Below are 27182 nucleotides of genomic sequence, written 5' to 3'. Positions count from 1 at the left end.
GTTTCTAGAAAATATGGTGAGGGTGAGAGACCCGGGAGGACACTGGCCAGGTTGGTCAGGGGTGAATGGGGCCAGCCACAAATTGAGGGTGTTATGGACATGCAAGGGGTCCAGCAATGGACAGACCAGCAGATACTGGGTGTCTTCTCCCAGTTTTACACTGACCTCTACACCTCCCCTCAAGGACACGATATACAACATATACATGACCGTCTGGACCAGAGTCCTATGACATACATCTCCTAAACTAACAAAGATCTACTCGACTCCCCGATTACACTAGATGAAATAGTTAAGGCCATCACGGATCTCCCAAATGGCAGGGCTCCCGGGCCGGATGGCCTCACGTCAGAATTCTACCAAGAACGTGTCACAATCCTTGCACCTAAATTGCTGGAGGTTTGGAAAAAATCTCTCCAAAGGGCCACCCTCCCCCCCTCAATCCGGGAGGCCATCATAACTGTTTTGCTTAAGCCCGGCAAGCCTAGCGATGAATGTGGTTCATACAGGCCCCTCTCCCTCATGAACATCGACACCAAGATTTTTGCAAAAATGATAACAAACAGGTTCCTTCCGATTATAACACATTTGGTACATGAAGACCAGGGTGGCTTTGTACCCGGGAGATCGACTTCTCTCAATATTAGACGGCTCTTCAATGTCATGTCGAAGATTGACCAGGACTCGGATGCAGTGGCGGTTACGCTGGATGCCCAAAAGGCTTTCGATATGGTGTCATGGCAGTACATGTGGGCAGTTCACCCACGGTGCTTTCACTGCTCACGGGCACACGTCAGGACTGCCTGTTCTCCCCGATACTCTTTGCGTTGGTTATTGAGCCTATGGCAGATTACATCAGAGCATGGCATGCACACAGAGGGATACCGCTGAAGGAAACCCCGGAAATAATATCTCTGTATGCTGATGACGTACTATTGTATATTAGAAACCCTGCCACCAATCTTGACCATGTTTTGCGTGATGTGACACGCATAGGCACCTTCTCTGGTTTTGTGATTAACTACTCCAAGTTGGAGATATTCCCACTTACAAGCACGACTCCGAAACCCGTGCCGCGAATACTCTCTCCGGTGGTTGCCAGGGGGAGTTAAGTACTTGGGTGTCCAGATATCCTTAACCAAACCGACATTGCTGGCTGAGAACTACACTTCCGTTGCACAGCAGACTGAATCAAAACTCACGAGATGGTGCTCCCTCCCACTTTCGTTAGCCAGGTGACTTTCCCTGATCAAGATGATTCTAGTTCCCAAGCTCCTTTATGTTTTCGGCAACATACCGTTATGGCCGGGGAGGCAGTATTTTGATACTCTGCATAAACTGTGTGCGCAGTTTCTGTGGCATGCTGTTGCGGTTGGGAAAAAATGGTCACATATGACTTTGCCCTATGAAAAGGGGGGATTCACTGCCCCTAACCTGATTCTATACTGCACTGCTGCGCAGGCCCAACATGCCTGACACTGGTACCAGACCCCTATGGTGCTGCCACATGTCAAACTGGGAAGGCTGGCAGCTCCTGAGTTGAATACTATGACACTCATATTATGGCGTAACTATGCAGCAGACTCTCTGGCCGATCCCATTGCAACTACATTGCTTGCATGGGGTCGACTACTGCGTACAACAATACAACCCCACCCTTAATATAAATGGCTCCCGATCTGGGGGTTTCCCGGGCTCAAACCTACACATGACAAACTTCTAGCCCAGCACTGATTGGCTCTGGGATACCAGGCACTGACCGATCTATTCCCCGACGGGAAGTTCATCACCCCCCAAACATGGCGCCAAGGCCACACCGGGTCGGCACTCGAGATGCTGCAGTATTACAGGCTCTGAGCTGCTCTTCGTGCCATGTGGCCTTCCTGCCCGGATAAACCCCCCCATACTCTGAAAGTCGCCTATATAGCCAACTTGGGTAATGCCCGAGGAGTAGTATCCTCTTTGTACAAAATGCTGTTAGTAAAACTTCCAGATCAACCCCCTAAGGTACGCAATGGTTGGGCGGAGGACCTTGGCATAGAAATCTCAGACAATATGTGGCGAAGAATGTGTTCTCATACCAACAGGGTGTCCGTCAACTTCCATTAGGTGCATACAATACAAACTCTTAAACAGGTTGTACTACACCCCCCATAGAATCACTAATTTTACTCGTAATAGTTTGAACAACTGTGCTCAGTGCTATGAAGAAGGGGCCGATCATCTGCACATTTTTTGGACTTGTAGGACATTGGGTGACTTCTGGGATGGGAATATGCGGGCCCTCTCCGACATTATAGGTGCAGTGGTCGAGCCATGCCGGTGGGAGTGTTTTTTGGGCTATGGAGCACAGATGATACCAGAAAAATTGCTAATTTTCTTTATGTGAGCTGCATGGTGGCCAAGAAGTGTGTGTTACAGAACTGGAAGAGTACATCCCCTTCCATCTGTTACAAAATGGCTAAATGCACTTACTTGGTCACAGACTTGTGAGGAGGAATACATTACCTCCCTCCCACCTCAAGCCCGTCCCAAGAACGTGTGGTCTGCATTTGGTAGCTACCTTCTCAGGCAAGCTGAGTGTGCATCTGTGCAAGCTGAGTGTGCATCTGGGACATCCTCCCCGGGGTTCCCCAGGGGTGATATGTGTTGCTTAGGTATGCTGTAAATATCTACTCTGTAACTTGCATTGCCATTATCTATGTGATGCTTGAACTGTGTCCATTCTACTTGTACTACATGCTCTGCTGATGTTGTATGCTGTAAACCTCTACTAATAAATAAAATGTTTTTTAAAAAAAACAATTCGGTTTCTAGGATTGCTTGACTTACTGCTAGACTGCTAGACTGTGGTTTTCTCTTCCAGAGATGCAAGGGCCACATGGGCCCACAGAGTGGGTATTGATGGGGTTAACCATAAAACGTAGGGCTTCCATATGTTGAATTGATAGTGTCACGGGGATACATAGTTGGAGCTTTTCCTTTCCATCTCTGGACCAGAATCCATGCTCTGTGGCGATGATATATCTGGCCCTGGGAAAGGAGACATTGACGATGCTTATCTGTGGGTGAACCATATCTCCCTTCTGGGTGTCAAATGTAGGTAGTATCCCCAATGATTGTACAGCTGTCACTTTCTTGCTTCTACTTTGATGTAGCGTGTCAACAACATCCTATCAGGGCAGCATGTCTGTACCATTATGATTGGGAGGAGCTGCTTCCTGAAATGTACACAGTAGAAGTGTCTATTGTAACAGTGACAACATGATTCATATTATACTTTACTGGATTGATCTGTCATACCATAAACATGCAGGATGTCTTCAGGGCCCACCAGGAGGGACATAAAGTAAACAATGAGTTGACATAGCGGCCAAGCTGCATCAACAACAATGAAAAACACTGTTTGCCTCAATATTTATAAGAAAGTTGAGGTATATCATAGTTACAGCATTGGGACTATTGTGGGTAGATAGGCCCAATGCCAAGCCCTGCTACTTGCTCACATAGTATATGTCATGCTGTACACCTTGCCTATAATTCAAACTCTGATCCATGAGTCTTCCCGTTCATATCCAAAGGCTGGCAGTCACAAGGCAAGTAGGGAGAGGAAAGGGGGTTACAGCTGTGTAATTTGCATCTGCAGTGTATTGAGCTGCTTATCTACCACATAGCTCAGCAATGAAACAATGAGGGCCTACCTTCCAATCACAGATGTGGCACGTCCCCATAGCTAACTAGCATGGCAGTTCTCTTAGTCTGTATATTGACACAAGTGCCAGTCCCACATACAAGGATGGCCCCTCCATCAAAATTAGAGTCCCACGGTGGTAATCTCCTGTTTCAAAGAGGCTGGAGCTGAGGGGCTTTAGGATTTCGCAGCCATTTTGCGAGTCTGCTTGATATACTTATTGTTCTCTTATTTTGTTTACAGTCTGGGATTGTACTCCACCATCTAGAATGCATCATTCACTTATGTTGCTGATTTTCTCTCTGTGAACTCCTGTGGACTAAGCCTCCCCTCAGTGTTTCCTCTTCAAGGGATTCAGTGTCAGTTACTGGCATCTCCATTCAAGCCATCTCATCGGCTTCCTTCCATCACTACTTCCGATGATTGGCACATGCCTCTCACTATCGGGCCTGTTCACCAGTTCCATTTTCCCCCAGCATCTAAAATCGTGGAGTTGGATATGGAGTTGGCACTTATCACCAATAATACACAAACTGCATGCTACCAGCTCATACTCCTACATCGAATCAAACCCTTCATCCCTGCCTCAGACTGCAGATTCATTGTCCTCTCATCTCACTTGGATGTTGGTAACACTCTCCTGGAAGGTGTCCCAACCACTTATCTTGCCACTCTGGCTGTCCGTTATGCCGCAGGACTGAAGACATTCAATCACATTCCCCCTTTCTCAAGGGAATACACTAGTTACCACTCCAAGCTCACATTACCTCCAAGAAATCCTGCATCACCTACAAAACTCTCATGTTCAAGATATATCATACTTACCTGACAAGATCATCATCTCAGGTAGCCAACGCAAAATGAGGAGGCAAGATATCGCCAGGCTGGAATCCAAGAAGTAAAAGACAAGAAAACAAGCATTCTTCTGCTAGGCTCCTATGCTCTGGAACAAACTTTATCCTAACATCAGGCTGGATCTTTCCTTCCTGCAATTCAGGAAAGATCTGAAGTCCCTACTCTTCAAGGTTATGTGAACCATAGACCGACAAGGCAAAACCCCTCCCCACTATGTTCCACTCTCTTGCTTTCTAGCTTTGCACCATGTAAATCACCTACACACATACATAGATGTGCTTGGTATGTTTCTTAGTGGAGGGCTCTTGTGTGAAAATGAGATCCCAAAGATCAATGCTACAGGAGTGGTTGATGGGCATGAAGGTAATGTGTTTGGTAATCTATTTGAGTGAGAGTTACAGTGGCAGGAAAAGAGTACCATTGAAATTGGGATTGAGGTTTCAGTGTGGAGGGGCTGGAGTGCTCATGGATTACTGGAATACCTCTACTTATGAATGGGGTTGATGTGCTTAAAGTGGGTATTATGACGTTGAAGCAGCGGAGATGGAGGTGAGCCATTGTCGGTGATTTTGTACCTGGAGTTTTTATTTTCATAGCCCTAAAACCTATGCAGCTATGCAAGAACAGAGTGTCGCAAAGAGATTATTTAGCTAGCATGCAACAATTAAAGTTTTGCTAAATAAGATATATATTTTTTGATATGTAAAAGATTAGCGGCCTCAATACAAATTTGGTGGTGTGAGAAAAAGTGGCCGAAATTCTGATACCGCAATTTTTCCCACACTGCCAAATTATATTTTTTATGGCTTTATCAAGGGTTGAATTACTGTGCAGCAAATCTGCCGATTTTCGCCAGTAAAGTGGCGGATTCACCTTCAGCTTGTTTATGGAGGTAAATCCCCCACTTTAGATAAAAGAATTGGTGGATTTATTGTGCAGTAATTCTGCCGGCAGTAAATCTGCCAAAAATCCCTAGGGATTTCTATTCGCTCCAAAAATGGGGAGTTACCACCATTGCAATCACGTGGTACCTCCACAGGACCAAGTGGCAGCAACGGTAATTGAATTTGGTGGGTAATTTGGCAGAATTACTGCCAAAGTACTGTCAAATTCTTAATGAGGCCATAGGTTCCTGCCTCAATTCAAATGGTAAGCTTTGCAAAGCTTCGGCACTATGGGTAGAGGCTGATCTACCACCCGTTGAAACCCTTTTGAATCTAGAATTTGCTCATACGTCCTTGGATGCTGATTTTAATGATCTGCACTTACTCAGAGCAAAGCAGCCTAATTGCACTTACCCCTTCCCTCCCCCTGGCACTTACCCTCCCCCCTGCACTTTGCGTTGTCACACTTGCATGACCTGAACGACACAATGCCTAGTAAAATTGCTTGTTTTGTCCTCCCTCTGTCTTCCCTCCCTTGTTTTGTCACGTCTAGAAACCCTTGTGTACAGGCGGATTATAAATGACTTATATCATACCATATCATATCATATCATACCATATCATATCATATCATATCATATCATATCATATCATATCATATCATATCAAGGATGGAGGACTACGATGAAAGATGATGGTGAAGGACTAGGATGAAGGGGATGGACCAGAACTAAGACTAGGTCACAGGACTTACACTAGGGGTGGATGTAGAAGGACTAAGACAAAGTAAAAGGACTAGGATTGAGTATTGTGTCTAGATTGAAGGAGAAGGACTAGGCTAAATGTGAAGGACTAGGTGGTCAAAGGAAAGGACTAGGATGAAGGAGAAACACTAACATTAAAGACCAAGAAGAAGGGAAAGGACTAGGATGAAGGATAAGGAAAACATGACTGTAATAAAGGAGAATGACTAGAATAAAGGGTTGCGATGAAGGACTATGGTGAAGGACTATGATTCAGGAGAGAGAGATGGATGAAGGACTGTGATGAAGGATGATAATAAACAACCATGACAATGGAGAACACCTAGTTTGAAGCACTATGATTGAGGGACTGGGATGAAGGTCTATTACAAACGACAAGTAGTAGGATGAAGGACTAGGGTGAAAGAAAATGACTGGTACATAGATGAACATCTATGGTGAAGGACTGTGATAAAAAGAAATACTATTATTATATATTCAGGGGATATGACAGAGAAGGGCAATGATGTACTGTAAGATCAATGATGAAGGAGGATTTTGGTAAATGACTATGGTCAAAAAGAAGGGCCAAGAAAAAGGAGAATGGCTATGAGAAAGGTCTTTGATGAGGAACTATGACAAAGGAGGACTATGATGAAGATGAAGGGCTATGACAAAGGAGTATGATTAAGGAACAGGACTAAGGTGTGGGAAAGGGATTGGGAGTAAGTGATTTGATGAGAGAGAAGCACCATAATGGAGGACTATGACAAAGGAAAAGGAGTAGGATCAAGTACTATGATGAAGGAAAAGGACTAGGAATGACAATTATGATGAAGGAGAGGTATTATGATAAAGGATAAAGACTAGGATGAAGGAAAAGGGCTATGATGAAGGATAAGGAAGATGGAGAAGGACTGGCATTAACATCTATGATGGAGGAGAAGGGCTATGTCAAATGAGTATGATGAAGCACTAACACAAAACAGAAGAGCTCAAATTAAGGACTTGGAGGAAGCTGAAGGACTAAGGTGTAAGATGAAGGAGAAGCACTATGATGAAGGACAGGGTCAAAATAAAAGGACTAGTATAAAGGACTTTGATGAAAGAGTTTAGTTTAGTTGGGTTATTTATAATGTGCATATATCAAGGTAACTGAGCAGACATTGTCTACATCTAGTTGCAATTGGGATGACACAAAGTATGGACAATCTACTGTCCACAAGCAAATATAGAGAACTGACTATGAAAAAGGATGAGTCTTCCATTTTTTACAAAAGATCATCAAGGAATTGATCGTACTAAGTGGTAATGCCATATTATTCCAGAGACAAGGGCTCAAGATGGAGAGGTGTCTCTCGCCTCTGGTAGAGCAGCGTGCTTGAGGGATATGCAGAACATATTGTTTCGTAGATCGAAGAAGGCACAATGTAGCACATGGTTTGATTTTGGGCATAAGTATTTAGCTGCTAAGCCATAAATACATGTATAGATCAAATACAATCATTTGAAAATAATCTGTTTGGAGACCGTTAGCCAGTGTTAAAAAGCGTCTAACATGAGAGAAATGGGGGTGACTTGGGTATTTTAAAAACGAGCCTGACTGTCGCTTTTTGGATGATATGGAGACATCTGAGAAGGTATTTTGGCAACACAGCATTTTATCTTATTGCAAATTTTGTAGGGAGGTCAAAGCATGCTAGTGGTAGAGGGCATTTCATGGGATCTTTCAGGGGATGTAGTGGGCTCAGCAACATCACTTCTGTCGTAGTAGGGTTCAATTGGAGTTTCGTATTGCCCAACTATATCCTGATCTCAGAAAGGCAAGATTTTCTTTTTTTTTCGTTATTTATATTTCCAGATACAAAAACAAAATACACAAGATATAAGTGACGGTAAAAACAGAAACAAGGAAAGGATATCTGTCAACATAGGTTAAAAATGTACAACTCAAGTGAACAAATATATACATACCAATTTTCGACAGCCCCCGCCCAGCAAAACAAGTATAAAAATCATGAAACTAGTACAAATCCCAAAACTTCCCCCAGATTTTATCAAAAATCAATGACTTCCTCAACCTCCTGTAGATTGTCCTTGCCATGTCAGCAAGCTTATACATTTCATCAATCCAGTCATCTATTAACGGTGCAACCCGAGACTTCCATCCACGCAGGATCAATTTCTTACTTATTATAGCCCCTCTGAGAAGCCATTTTTTCTGAGACGTCGTCAATTCTTCCATCAATTCATCACAACCAAGTATCATCGTCTTGAAGTCAAGATCAATATTCTCGCCTAGTACTCTCACACACATCGTGCAAACCTCCGACCAAAAAACACGCACACGATTGCAGTTCCAAAGCATATGTTCTAAAGTACCAACCTCATGTGAACAACCCCAACAATCAAGAAAGGCAAGATTGTAACGGCAAGAATTTCTTCTGAGGACCTGAAACCCTAGGAAACTGTTGCAGATCATCTGTGTAAGAATGAAAATGTATATCGGATTTACAGATAACGGACAGCAAAGGAGATATGTAAATGTTAAAAAGAAGGAGGAACAGGGTGAACTCCACAAAGAAACAATGAAGAGACTGAGGTGAAAGAGCCCATTTTGGCAGTCTGCTGCCTATTGAAAAGAAAGCTCTCAAACCAATCCAAAGAGGACCCTGAAATCCCAACTAGGGCTGAAAGTCAGGATAAAAGAATATTGTGATCCACTGTGTTGAAGGCAGAAGGTGAATCCACGGTCACCACCAGGAACAGAAAGCCCTGGTCTGAGTAATGGAGACAATCATCCCATACCGAGAGGAGGGCAGTTTCAGTCCCATGCCCTGCATAAAACCTAGATTACAGCGGGTCAATACGTTGATAATTATAAACAAAAGCACCTAGTTGAGGGGTCACCAACTTTTCGAGGATTTTGGTGATCCAAGGGTATCCTGCGATAGGAAGCAGTGTGATATGAGCGGGGTGAAAGAGAAGCAAAGGGACGAAGGAGAGGGACTGTGACAAAGTTATATAACAAAGTAGATGGACTATGATGAAGGACTATGAACAAGGAGATGGAATAGGATGAAGGTGAGGACATTGATGAAAGAGAATGACTATGAGAAAGGAGAAGTACTAGGATTGAAGACTATAATATAGGACTATCACGATTGAGAAGAGCTTGATTGAATGACTACAATGAAGTGGAATTGCGAAGGTGAAGGGTGCTAGTGATGAACTTTGGCGAAGATGAAGGACTAAGAAAAAGACTCTGATGCAAGAGAAGGACTATGATGGAAGAGAAAGACTATACAAAATGACTCTGATGAAAGTGAAGAACTGTGATGAAGGAGGATGTCTAGGACAAAGGACTATAATAAAGGAGAAGGACTCAGATGAAGGACTATGGCAGATGGGTATCATGGATGATGAGGACTAAGATGAAACACTATTGCAAAGGAGAAAGACTATGATAAAGTATTATGATGATCTATGATGGAAAGGTCTAGGACAAAGGAGAAGGGTGATGACAAAAGAATAGGATGAAGGATAAGAACCAAAAAGTATGATGAAGGATTATGATGAAGGGCTATGATGAAGCAAAAGGTATATTCTGAAGGTCTATGTTGAAGTTCTAGTACTAAGAAAAGGGACTACGTTGTAGGACTAAGATGCATGTTTATGATGATGGCAAAGGATGGACATAAAACTATTACAAAGGAGAAGGATTAGGACAAATTACTGTGATGAAGGCCTAGGATGTAGGAGAAGGGAAGGAGATGGCTATGATGAAGGATTCTGATGAACAAATAAGACAAATGATTATGGTGATGGTGAAGGGACTATGATGAAGGAGAAGGACTCAGAAAAAGAATTATGTTGAGGGAGAAGAACGAGGATGAAGGAGAATGACTATGACATGTGATGAATGTCTAAGAAGAATGATTATGACAAAGGGCTTGAAAATGGAGGCCTATGGTGAGGGAGGACTATGATGAAAGAGAAGGATAATGACACAGGACTTTGATGAAAGATTATGATGAAGGAGAAGGTTTAGAGTGAAGGACTGATCTGATAGAGGAGGATTATGATCAAGGCGGAAGAGTATGCTGAAGGAGTATGATATGTTATGATGGCATCTATAGCGCGCCTGTACACAAGTGTTTCTAGGTGCCACAAGACAAGTGAGGGAAGACAAAGGGAGGACAAAACAAACGATCCCACAAGGCCTTATGCCATCAGATCGTACAAGTGCAACAGTAGAAGTGCAAGGGTCAGGAGAGGGTGAAGGGAAGGCCAAAGGAAGGGGGGGGAGTGTGAGCAGGGCAGCATGGCTCTGAGTAAGTGCAGCCAGGGCAGCGTGATTCTAGGTTAGTGCAAGAGGCAGGGGTCTGTAGGGGTTACAGTTAAAGCGTGAGGTAGGCCAGGAGGCAGTGCAAAGGAAGACTGGTCATGGAGGATCCTGGTACCACGTGAGACTCTGAGGGGACCAAGCAAGCAGTTTATATAGCAGCCAGGTAAGTTAGCAAGGGAGCGAGAGAGAGAAGGCAGAGAATAAAATGAGGGTCTTGAGGAGCTTCCCGAACTTTAGGTGGTCTGAGAGGAGCAGGGAGGGCGTTCCAGAGTGAGGCACCTGCAGAGGAGCCAGATCTATTCCCTTCCCCCACACTCTCTGCCTGGAGAAACATCTGACCCTCAGAGAGTTGTAGGCATCTGAGCAAAGGGCTCTAGAAGGAAGGTATTTCAGAAAATAGAGGATTGGGTGTAGTGCGGGCCCATGTCCTGAAAGCCTTGTGGATGATGCAGTGGGTCTTGAACTTGATCCTTGCAGCCACTGGGAGCCAGTGAAGAGATTTCAGGGCTGGAGAGATACAGTCCCTGGGCTTGAGGCCATGGATAAGTCTTGCAGTCCTGTTCTGGATTAGTTGCAGGGTGCGAAGAGTAGAGGTAGGCAGATTGAGAAAGAGGCTGTTGCAGTAGTCCATCCATGAGAGAACCAACGCTCTGGAGACAGTGAGCTTCTGGGGGAAAGTGATAAAAAGGTAGAATACCTTTGAGGAGGAGCAGCTGGATGTGGGCCTTTTTGGCAAGGTCTTTGATATGAGGAGAGAAGGAGAGAGTGGAGTTGAAGATGACAACAAGGTCTTTTGCCTCATAGGAAGGTGAGGCTAGAGGGCTCAGGGAGGATGGCCAGAGTGAGAGAAGGAAAGCAGGAGCAGGTTTCTGAATGAGAAGGATCTCCATCTTACAGGCATTAAGGCAAAAATCATTGGAGGTGCACCAAACCTGAATCGCGGATAGATAGTCAGGAATGAGCGAGGGAGGGGAGGAGAGGAGACTGAGGGAAGCCTGAAAGAGAGCTGAGTGTCATCCGCATTACACTGAAAGTTAGAAGAGAAGGTGGAGATCAGGTGGGCCAAATGGGCCAGATTGACATTGAAGAGCCAGGGTGAGAGGATAGAGCCTTGGGGGACACCACATGTGGAGAGATCGGTGGTAGAGAGAAAGGACTCTAGTTGTGCCTGGGAGGGACGTCCAGGAGGAAGGAGGTCAGCCATGCGAGGGCCTGATGTGTGATGCCCAGGTTCACACAGAGTCGGTTGATCAGGGTGGCATGATTGACCATGTCAAAAGCAAAGGATAGGTCAAGGAGGATGAAGACAGGGGGGGAGCTGGAGTCCAGTTTAGAGAGAAGACCTTCACAAGTGTACAGAAGAGATGTTTCCGTGCCTCTAGCTGCTCTGAAGCCAGACTGATGGTCATTGAGGCAGCCAACAGATTCAGTGTGGAGGGTAAGCTGCGAGATGGCCAGCTTTTCCTGGCGTTTGCCCAGGAAACGAGTGATAGAAATCAGGAGAGAATTTGCCAGGCATGTAGGATCGGCAGAAGGCTTTTTTAGGAGCGGGTACACAGGAAGTGCTTGAGGAGAGAGCGGAAAGATCCAGTGGCGAACTAGTGATTGCAGAAATCGGCCAGGGCTGGAACAAGGATGACAATGTGGTCTTTGATGTTTCTGGAGGAGCAAGGGAGTACCTGTTTGGATGACACTTTCATAGATCTAACTTATCTAGAGACATTGTCAGGTTTTGTCAGAGCAAAAGAGGAAAAATGAAGAGGAGAGGGAGAGGCAGCCCAAGGGGGCCTGAAAGAGGTAGGGGGAGAGGAAGAGGAAAGTGAGGACAGGATTTCCTGAGTCTTAGTGGTGAAATAAGAGGCCAGAGCCATGCATAGGTCCTGGGAGGGACAAGGAGAGGTGGAAACTACAGTAGGGTTTGCCAGGTCCTTGCAGATTCTAAAGAGTTTGGTCGTATTTTTAGAGGCCGCAGAGACGCGGGTTTGGATATGGACTCTCTTCTTAGAGAGGACAGAGAGTCTGTATTGCCTTTGAAGCAGGCAGCAGGCCAGTTTGTCAAAGGATGCACCCGAAGCCCTCCACTTCCTCTCAGCTACCCTGCACTTGCGTTTCAGGGCGGCGAGGTCAGAGTTATATCCAGAGTGGCATTTGGAGGTAGGCTTCAGGCGGATTCTCATGACAGGGGCAAGGATGTCCAGAGTCTTGGAGATAGAAATATGCAGGTTAGAGAGTGCTGTGTCAGGGTGCGAGTCAGCTGCACGAGTAGGAGGAGCAGAGGCATTCACTGATACTAGCTTCATGGGACAAATGACAGAGAAGGAAGATGGCAGTGCTGGGGTAGGCCTTGCTGGAGGGGCAAGAAGATTCAGGTGAGAGGAGAGCAGAAAGTGGTCAGTCCAACAGAGAGGAGTCGTGAGAGGGTTAGAGAGGGGGATGTCTGAGGAGATGAGAACATCAAAGGCGTGCCCAGCATAGTGTGTCGGACCAGAGGGTAGAATGGAAAGGGGGAGATAGTCACATAGGGTGTGGAAGAGCCCAGAGGAGGAATTAGAAGCATCCAGGGGGATGTTGAGGTCTCAGAGGAGGAGAGGGTGAGAGTTCGAGGCAAGGAGAGAAGAAGAGAGGTCAGCCCATTCTGAGAGGAAGACGGTGACTTGACCAGATAACCTGTAGATGGTGACCACAGTCAGAGAGAGGCCAGGAGAGATAGAGAGCCTGTAGATTAGACATTCAAAGGAGGAGTAGGCCTGTGTAGGAATGACAGAAGCAGGGACCTACTTTGGAAAGATCAGGGCCACTCCCCCTCCAGGCCAGTTGGTTCTGAGCTCGGAGAGGATCTTGTAGCCCTCAGGGAGGAGAGTGTCAAAACTAGTGACAGAGCTGGACGTGAGCAATGTCTTGGTGAGAGCGAGGACATCCAGGTCAAGGTCTTCGAGGAGGTGGCAGATGTCAGAGGCATGTTTGACAGCAGAGCGAGAGTTGAGTGTAGCTACATGGAGCAGGTTGACACATTTGAAAGACTCCTGGGTTGGGGTGCAGGGGTGAGGTACACCCAGCGGAGGCGGGAAAAGGGCCCGAGAATGGGCACAGGCAGCAGATGGAGGTGGCATGGGGGCCAGAGAGGTTTTGGAAGGAGTGGCAGGAGAAGGGAGGAAATTGATGAGACGCGGTAGATGCCTATTGCTGGAGAATGCAGGCATTGATCCCGCTGCTTCTCGCATGCTAAGCAAGGACTCTACTATCTGAGCTATTTCCCCTTCTATACAAGGAGCCTTAGTACACAGCTTCAGAGCTGAAGCACAGTCTTCAGCTCACAGTTGTTTGACTGTCCCGGTTATTCTATGTTATGTTATGTGATATTTGCATAGCAACTACTGTTGTTGTTATGACTTTGAAGCACTGTGGTGGATGAAGGTCTGTGCAAACATAAAATAAAAAGGGATTTCACTGCATGCAAATAGTCATTAGAATTTGCTGTCTATTCAATTACTAGCAGAGAAGACTAGTTTAGACATTATAAAAATCATGCAGCGCATGGTGTTCAGGCGCAGAGATGACTGCTGTCTCAGTGACTATGTGGCCGCTGGACCAAATTATTAGTGGTGTGGGATGTTCTGACCCACTAGTCTATGCCCTGCAACATTACTGTGTGTTGCTTTCATCAAAAACAACAGAGGGGCCGCCAAAAAGCGCACTAAAAATCTCTGAGAAGTGCGCAGGAAAACCTGAAAAATAGGCCGCTAATCCATTTTGCCGATCTCAGTGGTAAAACAGGAGACCACACTGTCAAAACCTATCATTGGGCTGCCCACAGAGTGAAATAGAACTGCTTGAAAAGGCAATTCTGCATTGCCAGGAAAATCCAGAAGTGTTTAAAATCCGTTTTTCCTTGGCTGTTGAAAGTGCAAAGTCATGGCTCCCAAACAGCAGAGAAGATCCAACATCCTTGTGGGGTGTTCACCATCACCTTATTTAAGGAATCCCCATAAGCATAATGTCAGGAGAAACAACTTTCATCATAAAAAAATCGACATTCAAAAGGTGCTTGCTTGGAAAAGTATGTCAGAAATGGGCGCAGTACCGCCGCCCGCCTGCATCCTAGCTGTCACTACTTATACTGTCCGTTTAAAACTTGTGTCTTAAAATCAAATTGTAGAAAAGAAGAGACTTGCCATTAAAAGCAATATGGGTTGCTACAATTCAATTTCTATGTTTTAAAAAGACTGGAATGAAGAGATTTGTGTGGATATTTGTAGAAAATGTAAATTGTATTTTAGAAAGGACCATTTTAAACTGTGTTTTAAAAGTGGACTAATGTCAGCTACACTGGACTTCAAAGACATTCCACAGCTTCTCCCCAAACAAAGGAATCTTCCTCCTGCTCTCTGCTCAGGAACTAGCATTGAGTTGTTAAGGGAAGTGGGAGGAGATTTTTGCCTGTTGCTATGAGTAGGGACAAAAGGCTCCCTTGACTGAAAGGAAATGCAAATTCGGGCCTCAACAGAAACCAACTGCTAAGGAAGAGAGGCTCAGGTTGCTCGTGGCCCAGCCAAACATTGGAGGCGGAGCTACACTGATATGTGTACCTGAAACTTCAAGGAAATATCTTTTTGGTAAAAGACTCATAGAAAACTGTGAACAATTTGGAAAAATCTGTATTTTATAGGTTGTTAATATGAAAATGCTGCTCACAATTTGAAACTACTCTGAACCCTGTGCGATATTCAGAGACCGGACTACTAAAATATTGATATTGTAGCAATTGTGATAATGCTAGGAATATGAAAGTTTACAGAATTATGCCCAGATGTCATGTGCATGTATGTGGAAAAATGTGTACAGATCTGACACTGTGTAACCAACCAAAAGTGCAAAAAACGGTCAGTTTTGAACCGAAACTCTCAAGAAGATAGGACTCGACGGATACGTGCTTTATTAAATATGTGATGTGAATATGTATTATTAGCAAGTTGGTGATATTGTAGATATGCTTTCTATGAAAAATAGGTTTTCTTTGTAGAAACAAAGGGGAGGTTTTCCCTGGATTGTAAATTGCAGCATCACTATGACACTAGGTTTCCTTCTCAAATCAGGAGAGGGGGAATACTCTGACTAATCGGATTCCTAGAGGCTGGGCTTGGTATAATCAGCCTATCCACCCCTTTGGGAAAGACATAAATAGGGACTGTTTAGGACCTAGAAAACACAGACACACATTCACCCATCAACTGATTTACTGGTGAAGCGCTCTGCAGGAGAACCCAGATCCAAGACTCCAGGCCTCTGAAAGCAGAAGGCCCAATTCCAAAGCTGAACCCTTCTCAGCTTGGCCTTTAAAATCTTGCAACCGGATTTTAACCCCAGACTTCCAAGGGGCACATCAAAATTTGAACAGCCTGGCTGTGCTGTTTTCTGCTTCTAGCCAAGAACTCTTGCCAGAACCCAGAGATCCAAACCAGTAGAACAGAGCTGAAACCAGAAAGCTATAACCTCCAGAAGCAACCCTTCAGATCCAGTCCAGAATGCCGTGCAGAGAGCAGAGTGCCCTGCTGAGTGCAGAACTGGGTGCCTGAATCCTGTCTGGTGGGCTAGCAGAATTCCAGTCCAAAACCTTTGACCAGATCCTGACGGGCCTATTCCAAAACCATAGTTTTGAGTATTTAGCATGGAATTGTCCATAGCCAATCTCTTATCCTTATGTAATCCTATCCAACCCATTACAACATATCCAGAACTGCATTGTAGAATCTCTTTTGTCTGTTCTGAATCTTTCCCTCATCCCTATAGTCCTTTGTTAATTGTAGTGATAATATCATCTTTGCGCTAATATATTTGTTGAAGAAAGACACGTGTCTCGGCGGGCAAAGTCAGAGCGGAGGTGCCCTGTTCTGGTGGCTGTACCGTTGGGTATCTTGCATCTTTCATTTAAAAACCTTGACTCCTTCTGAAAAAAAATCAACCTCTACTAAAACCTTCATAACATTTGAACCGTACATGCTAGAAAGGAAATTTAAGTGTCAGATTGAAGCTAACATCCTCGGCTTTCAAACAAACCTAAAACATTCTAACTCCTTATAGTTTTTCTGTAATCGTGTTTCTCGCACGCTGAAAAGTGTGCCGTGAATCTTGCATTTGGCTCAATTTCACCACATTGCATTCGACCTCAGAATTCAGTTTCCTATCTGCCAGTCATTCAATCCCCATTGCTAGTGTTTACCTGAAGCTATCCAAAGCGGCTCCCATTAGTTTTGAATCCAATTTTGAGAATTAAATCAATTTTTTGCATTTTTCCCATTCATTCCAAACCACATTCAAAAGCAAATGACCTGTTTTGAAATCATTCCTGTTTCCCTCTAAGCTTGCTGGGGGGAATTGGGATTAAACTGCATTTGTAGAGTGTTTATTCCTGAAACCTGTTTTCTCTCCTTCCATCTCTATATTGCATATTAGGGGGGATTGAGTAGTATCAGGGGGAAAGAGTGATTACATTGCATTTGATTGAATTCATATCAAGTTTAATTTCTGTGCTGCATTAATTTCCTATCATTGCATTTGACTGAACCCACACAAAGTTTTATTCTATGCTACATTATTCTTCTCATCCATACTCCTACTGATTAAAGAGATTGTTGATTGTAATATCATCCAACGCTGATCATGGTATAAATATTAATAGTGTGATATCTAGATATTGTTCAAATTCATAAAAGTGTGATATATATATATTGTTTAAATCCATAAAATAAATCGTTCTCTTTTGCAAAACAACGTTCTTCTTGGTTCAGTGAGACCAGGGCGGGTTCAAAGAGAGGGGCGTGATATAAGGGTACATCATTCAGAAATAAAAGAACTTTAGACATAAAAATATATAATTAAGGGGTTTCAACGGTGCATCACACGCTAGGCATTGACTTAGGTGGAGGCGGGTTGAAACCACTTACAGATGGACTAAGCTATATTCTATGGGTTGCAACGGAAGAGGGGGAATGAGTATTATAAATTGTCTATTAACACCTAAGGCAACTGTCTACAATGGATGGCTATGGTATGCTGTGCTTTTAGAACACAAGCACACTGAATAACATACAATTGCATGCAAATTCAATGCACAATTGTCAGATATGTCCAAGATACATTCCGTGCACGTCCTTCTGTCTGTATAGTTGGATTATTGCAGTAGAAAGGCTTTATATTGAATACAAGCGTGATGGCATTAATACATTGCCATCTATAGAGAAATATATTACCTCATCCTCAATAACATCACCACTCTCCAAGAAACCCTGTGCTCTAGAGAAAATGCAATCGCTCCCCACCACCTCTGACCTCCCACACCCACCTGAGTCCCTGAATATCCATTTCCCTGCCCGGAGGAGTCCTGTGCTTCTGACCTTGGGCTACTGGGAATTCTAGTGAAGTATGTTGCTCCTTTTGGGACCCTGCACTTCCCATTGCACCACCACAAGCCAAACGCTAAACCACAAGCACAACAGCAATACAAAATCAACATGCACACTTGTCAGTCACATCGGCAACACATTGCAATGTACAGCCACCCTTCGGGTGGACCCTCAGGTATACTCAGACAAATCACAGTATCATATGAGGATATGTATAATTGGCAATATCTCAGCGGGAATGACATGGTAACAATATCCCGAAATATGATTTTGAAACACATCACATGAAAGCCATCTCTTACATTCAAATCAAAGTCTAACATAGAAATGAGGATATATGGGTGAAGAGCTCATCAGTTTAAAGCCTAGCGTATTATGCAGTAACACTTATGTTTGTGTTGTGTAGGACCTGCCAGTGTTATTTTTCGGCAGTCTTCTGAGAGCTTATGCCTTGCTTGTGCATGTAAATTAATTCCTGTTGTAATTAAAATAAGACAGTTTTGTGCCCTTGCATATGTTACTTGCACTTAAGTCCAGTTAAAAACAAGTACATTCAATGACTATAGTTTAGGCATTTGTATAGGTTATATATGGCAGTGCTTGGGAAATGTCTATTTCTTCATTCCTAGCTACCTCTATCAGGCAGTGACATCAAAGTTTGTATTGTATAGGGCTTGCTGGTGTTATTTGTAAGCAGTCTTCAGAGATGTAATACATTAATTGTGCATGTAAATGAATTCCTGTTGTAATTAAAGTAAAGCAGATGTGTGCCCTTGCATCTGTTCCTTGCCCCTACATCTGGCTAAAAACAAGAATGAACAAACGCTATAATTTAGGCTTTTGTGTAGGTACTAAATAGGCAGTTGTGAGACACAGATATCATATCATTGGGTACTTGCACCATTTTCCAGCTGTTGCCATGTTATAGCCAGGTCTATTATGGCAATGCCAGGGAAATGTCTATTCCTTGATATCTAGCTACTTCTATAATGTAGTAACATCAAAGGTTGTGTTGTCTAGGGAATGCCATTGTTATTTTTTAGCAGTGTTCTGAGATGCAATCCCTTAATTAGGCATGCCTATTGTATTTAAAATAAGACAGATGTGTGCCTTTGCACCTGTTCCTTGCACTTAAGTCCTGTTACAAAAAACAAAAAAGTGCTAAAAGAGGCAAACGTTTTGGCTTTCATATAGGTATTATGTAATATAATGTAAGAGGTCTTGTATAGTGCCCATTTGCCACTATTGCTGACCTCGCTGCTCTTGGCTCTGTAAGAAAAAAGGTGGGTGGGGCTGATTAGTGGGACAGTGTGAAAGGCAGAGGCGAAACCTCTGAGGTTGATGGGTGCAGGACAGAAGTACCCAGTTCCTGAGTGTCAATCTGCATTCTATGGGTTTGGTAGCGATACATGGGAGTATGTTATCCGTAAGGAAGCGTTCAAGATCTGATAGACCACAGTGCTTTGGGTCAGGAATAATCTGCCATTACAGCTGTGTTCGCTCAATTTCTTGATGACCTTTCTAAAAAAATGGAAGGCTCATTATTTTTCATAGTCTGTTCTCTGTTTTGGCTTGCGAACAGTGGATTTTCCATATGTTCTTATTTTCAACTAAGTCTAGATGTAGACAATGGGCCTCATTAAGAGTTTGCCTGGTGTGGCATTAACGTGCCAGTAATTGCATTTACCGGCACGTTTCTGCACTGGCAAACTCCATGTTTCACATGTTCTACAATGTCTTGCAATTCTTCTCTTGTACCTTGCCAAATTCCAACTATGTCATCGATAAATCTCCCCCAGTGGTTTATATACTTGTGCCGCATGGGGGTGATTAAGAACATGTTCTTTTTTAAATTAAAGCATTGACATATGGTCGTGAAATTGTGGGCCCCATTGACGTGCCAGATATTTGCAAATAGAATTTTGTGTCATACCTGAAATATGAGCTTTGTAGTATGAAGCTTAATGAAGCCATTAGAAATACCTCTGAGGCCCCAAGTTCATCTTCCTGTGGAAGAAGCCACCCCACTGCTTCTTGACTTAAGTTGTGTGGCAGAGGCGCGAATACGCTTTTGACGTCTATTGTGAATTAGAAAATTAGGTTTTAATCCCTGAACCTTAATGTATGTATTTGTCTTCTGTAATAAAAATCATCTATGTGGAACCCTAGTGGTGGTAAAATGCTGTTAGTTGCTGACACAATCGATCGGCCTCGTGGATTGATCAAGCTCTTGTGTATTTTAGGCTGAGTATGTAGTGTGAAAACAAAAAGAAGATATTGAGGCTGAGTACCCCAAAAGGAAATACACCAAATACGGTTTACAAAGGAACATACAAAAGATCTTTATTCTACACTGAACAGTTTCAAAGGACAAAGCAACATATAGCTATCGGCCCTCAGTACAACACAGCAAACTCCAGCTTGGTTCAGTGTGCTTAGTGAGTGGCACTGTACATTAGAATAGTGGCACTCTTTATACCCTCGAAATCATGATGTTCAACCCACTTCTAAGTTAATACAAGTTAATACATTACAGATCTAGGGTTTGTGCCGAGTTCATACATCTGTACATTTAGAGTTTACCTTTAATATATTCACTAACAAGCCTCAATGGCAACAGTATATCTTAGGATTTCATGTTAAACCTTCTCAAACAGTTTTATACAATGTAGTCAAACAAGTGTTCACATTTCGGTATTTGAATACATTGTGTTTAACATATGCTCGTGGATTAGCTTTGTTGGTGCAAGTAATCCTCTACACACAGGTCAGGGAAGGACAAGGTCTCAGTTCATGACCCCAGCATGTAGCCTGCAGGCAAGTTATACATTAGTTTATACACAGAGGTCAAGACGGCCATGTTACATTCAGGATTACATTGTCCACCATCTAAGTACACAGGGTGACTTTTAGAGGGAGAACCTAAAATGGCGGCTTACACTGATCTAAGCTCAAGACCTTGCAACGCGGATTTCCCCGCAAGTTGCTTATAAGCAGCTTGGCGTAGGCCAATATACATATATTCATACAGTATAGGAGGCACGATATGATTTTCCGTTCGACGGTAGGATGGGAGTTATTGGATGTCAATTAGTGAGGAATGCTCTTGTCTTGATGTTAAGATGTTCATTTTCAATAGCCTCATCTAGTAAAGTTGTTAATGTGTCCCTTATTTCCTCTATTGAGTCCTTATCTAGGGGTATATATACATATATATGCTTCTTGTCACTTGGTTGTCGTTTACGTTATTCCTACTGTTAGCAGATCATGTGATCCGTGTCTACTATGAAATAGAAGACGGGATAATAGAGACATTCTTACTTTACCCAAGCATAATAAACATTTATCTATGTGTTCAGTGAACACATCCTGTATAAATGCCATGATGGATGAATGCAGTGTGCACTGGAACTGCGTCATAGTCCAAAATAATACATATGTTGAGACTGATTAATATGTTCGTGTAAGGCAGTGTATGAAATGTAAAAATGAATACTTAGGTATGTGAAACTATGCGACCACAGCATAGGTAATTGACACTGCTAGTAGATCAGAGATTAAATACCCAAGCCTGCTTTGAAATGGATAAAGGGATTATATAGACATCCTGGCATTACACAAGCCTTATTAAGATACATCCGAACATATTCCATGTCAATTACTTATCAGGCCTTCAAAATCCATTGTTGGGCATAATATGAATGACCTGTTTCTAGCAGAGCAGATCATCCTGCAAATCCATACATAGCTTGATGGGAGCACATACGCCTAATCAGGTTACATGTCTACAGAGTATACATTGCACTAGACCTAACATACATCACAAACTAGACTTAACATAATGGTAAGGGGAACACGCTCATAATGGGCAACATGAAACTTATATAGTCACATATAGTATGTAGAACGTTTCACACAGACATTCCTTGGTTCTGAATTAGGGTTCGAATTGGCGTTTTCAAGAGATTGCAACATTGCCACAACATGCGGTATGTACATATTGGAGATCCGGTCATCAAGTTGATGACGTCATAACACAGAGACATCATCACGCTGATGAAGTTGCAATGCCAACTACCCGAAACTATCCATATGATGTTAAGTTAGGTGAGCAAAACAGTGGGCTTCATTCCGAGTAGGGCGGTAAGGGATACCGGGCACCGGTAGGGAGACTGGTGCCGGTACTCCCTTACCGCCCTACTACAAGGTCCTTTAGCGGGTCGCTCCAGTAACGCCTGGTCTGACCAGACATTATGGACGGGACCCGCAAAGGGACCATGGCGCAAATAACGGACTTGACATGCGCAAGCCCGTTATTTGCGCCCTCCCCATTCCCATTGAGCCCTACAGGGGCTCAATGGGAATGGGGAATGGTATTTTCAATGGGGACTTACCGGTCCCGCAAAGATCGGACTACACTGGTAAATCCTGATTGAACTAGACCGGTGCTGGACCCGTTATTGGTGGCAGTTATGGCGCAAATAGCGTCATGACTACCACCAATCTCGGAATGAGGCCCAGTGTCTCCTGACACTGTGATACAATCTACTAAACTGATTACACAATGAAGAACAATGTTCTCTTCTACACAAGGTAATTCCTAATGTGGCAATTCCTTTGGAATAGTTCCAATCTTGGACAGTCCGTATGTTTTGTGATATATGTTTAATGTTGAAACTATGCTTTATTTTAGTGATGCCAGTTTAGAAGAGAGAAGTAACCTAAACAGGACGTCCTTTTTCACAATGATAACAGTGGAGGTATGTGCAAATACATTGTTTACTTAGACAGATACTGTCAGTCCTGGTTATGTGCGCTCACTATATATACGGTTGGCACTAATACGCTAAAAGTAGCATCCTTCACGGCAAAATGGAAGCCCACCAATATCTCCCCGTGTGTAGCTTGAGGCGCCATTGATGAATCTGCCATGCACTGCATGCTCTTTTGTGTCAGATATAACCTCAGAATAAGATATTTGTTGCCTTTATTCAAATGAAGTAACACAAGGTCAGTGCAAGCTGTCCTTGAGGTTTGTGCTAATACTAAGGACCCGGCCGCTGTATTCACTGTTTCAAAATGTTTACACCCAGCTTGGCTGAGAAGATCTAAGTAGTAAGTTTATATTTTTATTTACACAAGTGATTGATGTGTGTTAACAGAATGATGATCAGTTTTAATGTGATGCTATATTAGCATTTTATGATGTGGTTTATTTTATTAATTTTGTTTTGTGTTATGATGCTTTTATGGCTCTAAGCTCCAAATAAAGTTGTGTTTCTTGATCATCATATTAGTCAACAATCGCACATGAACATTTCTTATGTAATATATTGCTGTATCTTCTTGTAACTTGTAAGCATAGCGCACAGATGCCTACGGGCTGGGCGCGCTCTACAAATAAATAAACTAAACTAGAGCTGTCCGAAACGATTATATGGTTTTTCTCTCCTTTTGTTTTCACATTTCAGGACATGTTTTAGCGGTACACACAGGCAGGTACAGGATGGTGATGGATACTGTGTTATAACAATATGTATATGTGTTTGTTTGGCATTATTATATATTTTTGCCTTTTTTATTATTATTCCAGATCCTTGAAAAAGGACTTTAGTCCCAAATGCATCGGATCTTCATTCAATAAAAGCCTGTTCTCGTTTACAAATATACAAATATCATGGTAGAAATACTTCACTGTTGCAATACAGGAGTACAAGCTTGTGGATTGAACACAACCATTGGTATACAAATGTTATAAGGCTTAGTCAGTGGAGGTTCGCCCGGTTTCTGACAGATCCTTTGTGCATATTGACAACTCATGGGGGTTTCTGGTGTGGACCAAATAATTTAGGAAATAATTTTGGAGACACTCAATACAATCTTCAGGCAATCCGAATTATACCATGGGTTGTGGTCATGCGCTATGGGTTTAATTGCTGCAGGAGGTTTAGTCAACAGAGACATAAGCTCTGCAGTGACCAAGCAATAACGAATTTCCATTGACATTGGGGTGACAGCCACTTGCGTTTGGGCAGATTCAAATATAGGAAAGAGAATCTCAAAGATCCGGTGGGCATTGCCAGCATAATCAAAGTCCTCCCACCTGATCCTCCTGCGATTATTCGTAAGAGTGAGGTTAGGGCAGAAATTAACAGATCATAAAATAGATGCATGCCTAGTTTCACACAAGGAGGATCATGATCACTTTCTGGGTGGGGGGTGTCCTCAAAGATTTCCCACATACCCAGTAATTTACATTAAGGAAGATATCATCTATGTGACTTGATGTTTCACCTCTTCTAAAGATCAGCTCTGCTGGGCGGTCACCAGGCAGACGCCCATTACACGTGTGCAGTCCTAGTAAAAAGAGAGTGATAGCAAAATCTTTTAACTGTGCCTGTTTTATCTTTACCTTTTGTTCCATCTGGAAAGCCCTCCCAACCTTGGCTTTCTCTGGCTCATTGCACAAATCACAGGACCCTTCGAAAGGCTGTGCATTGCTGGAAGAAATCTCATTCCTTCCACGACCATCAACATCTCTCTACCGCTCATTCTCTGTGATAACTCCCTACTTGCAGTTAAAAAATCGTCACTTTTCTACTCTCACCACCTCCCTCTCTCATCACCCACGGTGCCTTTTTCAACTTATTAACAAACTACTTTCTCCCCCTCCATCTGACCCCTCTCTCTATTCCCCATTCTTTGCATCTTACTTTGTTGCCTGCTTTATATCTAAAGTCTCTACACGGCGTTGCAGTTTTTCTCAACCTCCTCCCTTGTCACTGCTGTTCCCTCTGCTGTCAGTCTCCCTGAATCCCCTTCTTCTCTTCTTTTTCCCCCTTGATTGACTCTGTGGGATGTATTTACCCATGCATCCGAGCAATACCTCAAAACTGTGCAGTACTGACATGGAAAACATCATGATAGCCAGAGCTTCCCAGAAAATGCACAGGGAAATGCATGAAGAATAGGCTGCCACCCATTTTTGCTGATGTTATGGGCACAGAAGGACACTGCCTAAAACCACCATTGGACTACCCACACAGTAGTCTGAAACCATTGGGAATGGCAATGCTGATTGCCAAAAGCGAACCCATAACTGTTGGGAATTCATTTTCTTAAATCCCAAAAAGGGGTGCAGTACCAGTACTCACCACTATCCAAAAGCCGGCGTTTTAAAACAACACCAGATTTTACTTTTTTGTGTAAAACTGAATAAGTGAACCCAAGGCAAGCCAAAGAAAGACTTACTGAGAGGTGGATACAATGTAAAGTTATATTCTGAAGTGACTTGAAGGTTTATAAGAAGACTGGCTGACCTGTGGATTTCAGCAGTTTAAGTAAATTTGGACTGAAAGACACTACAAATCTAAATGTTCAAACTGACTGAGTGACCTACTTTTGAGTGTCACATAGGTTGAAATTGTTGCTATCTTATCCATTTCATGTCAACTCCTTAGTGATTATAAAGAAGTGTGCTAGTGCCAGATTCTCTGTTGTTAATCTTTATCATATCAGATTAAGTGTGATATTCAATTATTAATTTATTATAAAGTGTGATATATATATATTGTTTAAATTATCAAATAAACCTTTTAACTTGCAAAACAGAACTACTTCTTGGCTCAGTGGGGTCAGGAGGATTCCAACAGAGGGGTGTTATATAGGGGTAGTCATCCAGAACGCATGAACTGGACATAAAGATATATCAATAAGGGTTTCCATTCAGTATTCTAGACTAGGCGTTGACTTGGCTGTAGTGCTGAATTGAATCCTCTTACAAATTGGGGGCTCGTCCGGGATGTTTGGGTTAGAATACCACTTGTGCAGCTTAATACAGCGTGCCAGCTGACCAGATACACATATCCAGTCGGATCACCACGCTGCATTACGCTGTGAAGCATTCCTCAAAAAGGACACTCCAAGAAAAGTTCTGTTCTGCAAAAATAAAATACAAACTTCTGTAAGTCAGGACAGAGACCAATCTCTAGAATGACGACCTTGGTAGATATGAAAATAGCCAGAGAGCACTTCTTACATAAACTATTTGTGAGAGGTGAATGGGCTGAGCAGGGCCAGGATGCCTGGTTGCAGGCCATCACGCGACAGGTCACTGAAACAGGGTCAGACTTATGGAGAGATCAGGGTCCATTACATGTGGCCCTGAGTGAACTATATATGGCTCCTAAGGCCATAGATGAACACGACAAGATTGTTAGGATAGCGGCATATTTATATTTATATATGGGAGCCATACAGAATAAATGTGCTGAAGGCCATGATCTGGCAAAAAGACAACAGATGGCGTTAGAGAAGGCCCAATCTGATCTGGACTCTTCTGAGCAAAGGCTGCACAGGAGCCAGGAGTCAGAAAATGAGACCAGGCAGTACATCACTAAAATAAAGGAGGATATGGATGTGCTGCAAAAGGAAAAGTCAGAACAGGATACCAGATTTCTGGCCTTGCAGAAGGAACACCAAGAAGGTTTGGACTCCCTACTGCAAAGCCAGAAAAAGCTGGAGCAACAACTGGACTTCAACAGGGTATGTGCTGAGCAGGTAGTCACCCTGCAAGGCCACCTAGATAGAGTGAAGGTAGAGAGCAACAAGCTGATTTTGAAAGACCTGGATACCCAGGCAGAGTTTGATGAAGAACGCCAGAAAGCTGGTGCCTTTCAAAGGCAGAGGGACGACCTGGCGGCACAAATGCAGGCTCTTAGTCAGGAAAGAGACGCCTTAGGCCAGGAAGTCTGCCATTTAAAAAGGAAAATGGAAGAAAATCACCTGGCCCACCAGGGACTGGGTGACCTCCAAAAAGAACACCAGAACTTGTTAGAGCACACCAGGAGGGTGGAGGATGCTCTAGCAAGAAAGGAGCAGGCCAATAGGGACACAGCTCAGGAGGTAACCCTCCTGCAGCAAAGACTGGCCCAGTGCTCCAGGACCAATCAGGAAACACAGAGAGAGAATGAGGCTCTCTGCCAGCGCAATGATAGACTCCAACAACAGGTAGCGATGCAGGAGAGACTGATAGAGTCTAGTAAGGCCTTAACTGAGGAACTGAAGGCACAAATGCAGGCTCTTGCATTGCAACAGGGAGCAGAGGCGGATAGAGACCAGGTTCGCTGGGAAATGGAAACTCAGGAGCATAACCTCAGGAGCCCTAATACCAGAGGCCTTTATCTTTCTCAGTCCCTGGACTCTGCCACCCCCATGTCCCCTGGCGCACATGAGCACCGGGCCACAGGGATGGCAGATTAC

This window comes from Ambystoma mexicanum, chromosome 10 (genome assembly GCF_040938575.1).
Source record: "Ambystoma mexicanum isolate Mex_15411 chromosome 10, UKY_AmexF1_1, whole genome shotgun sequence".
NCBI lineage: Eukaryota > Metazoa > Chordata > Amphibia > Caudata > Ambystomatidae > Ambystoma > Ambystoma mexicanum.
The sequence above is the reverse complement of the archived record's forward strand: the minus strand, read 5'-3'. Positions refer to the sequence as shown.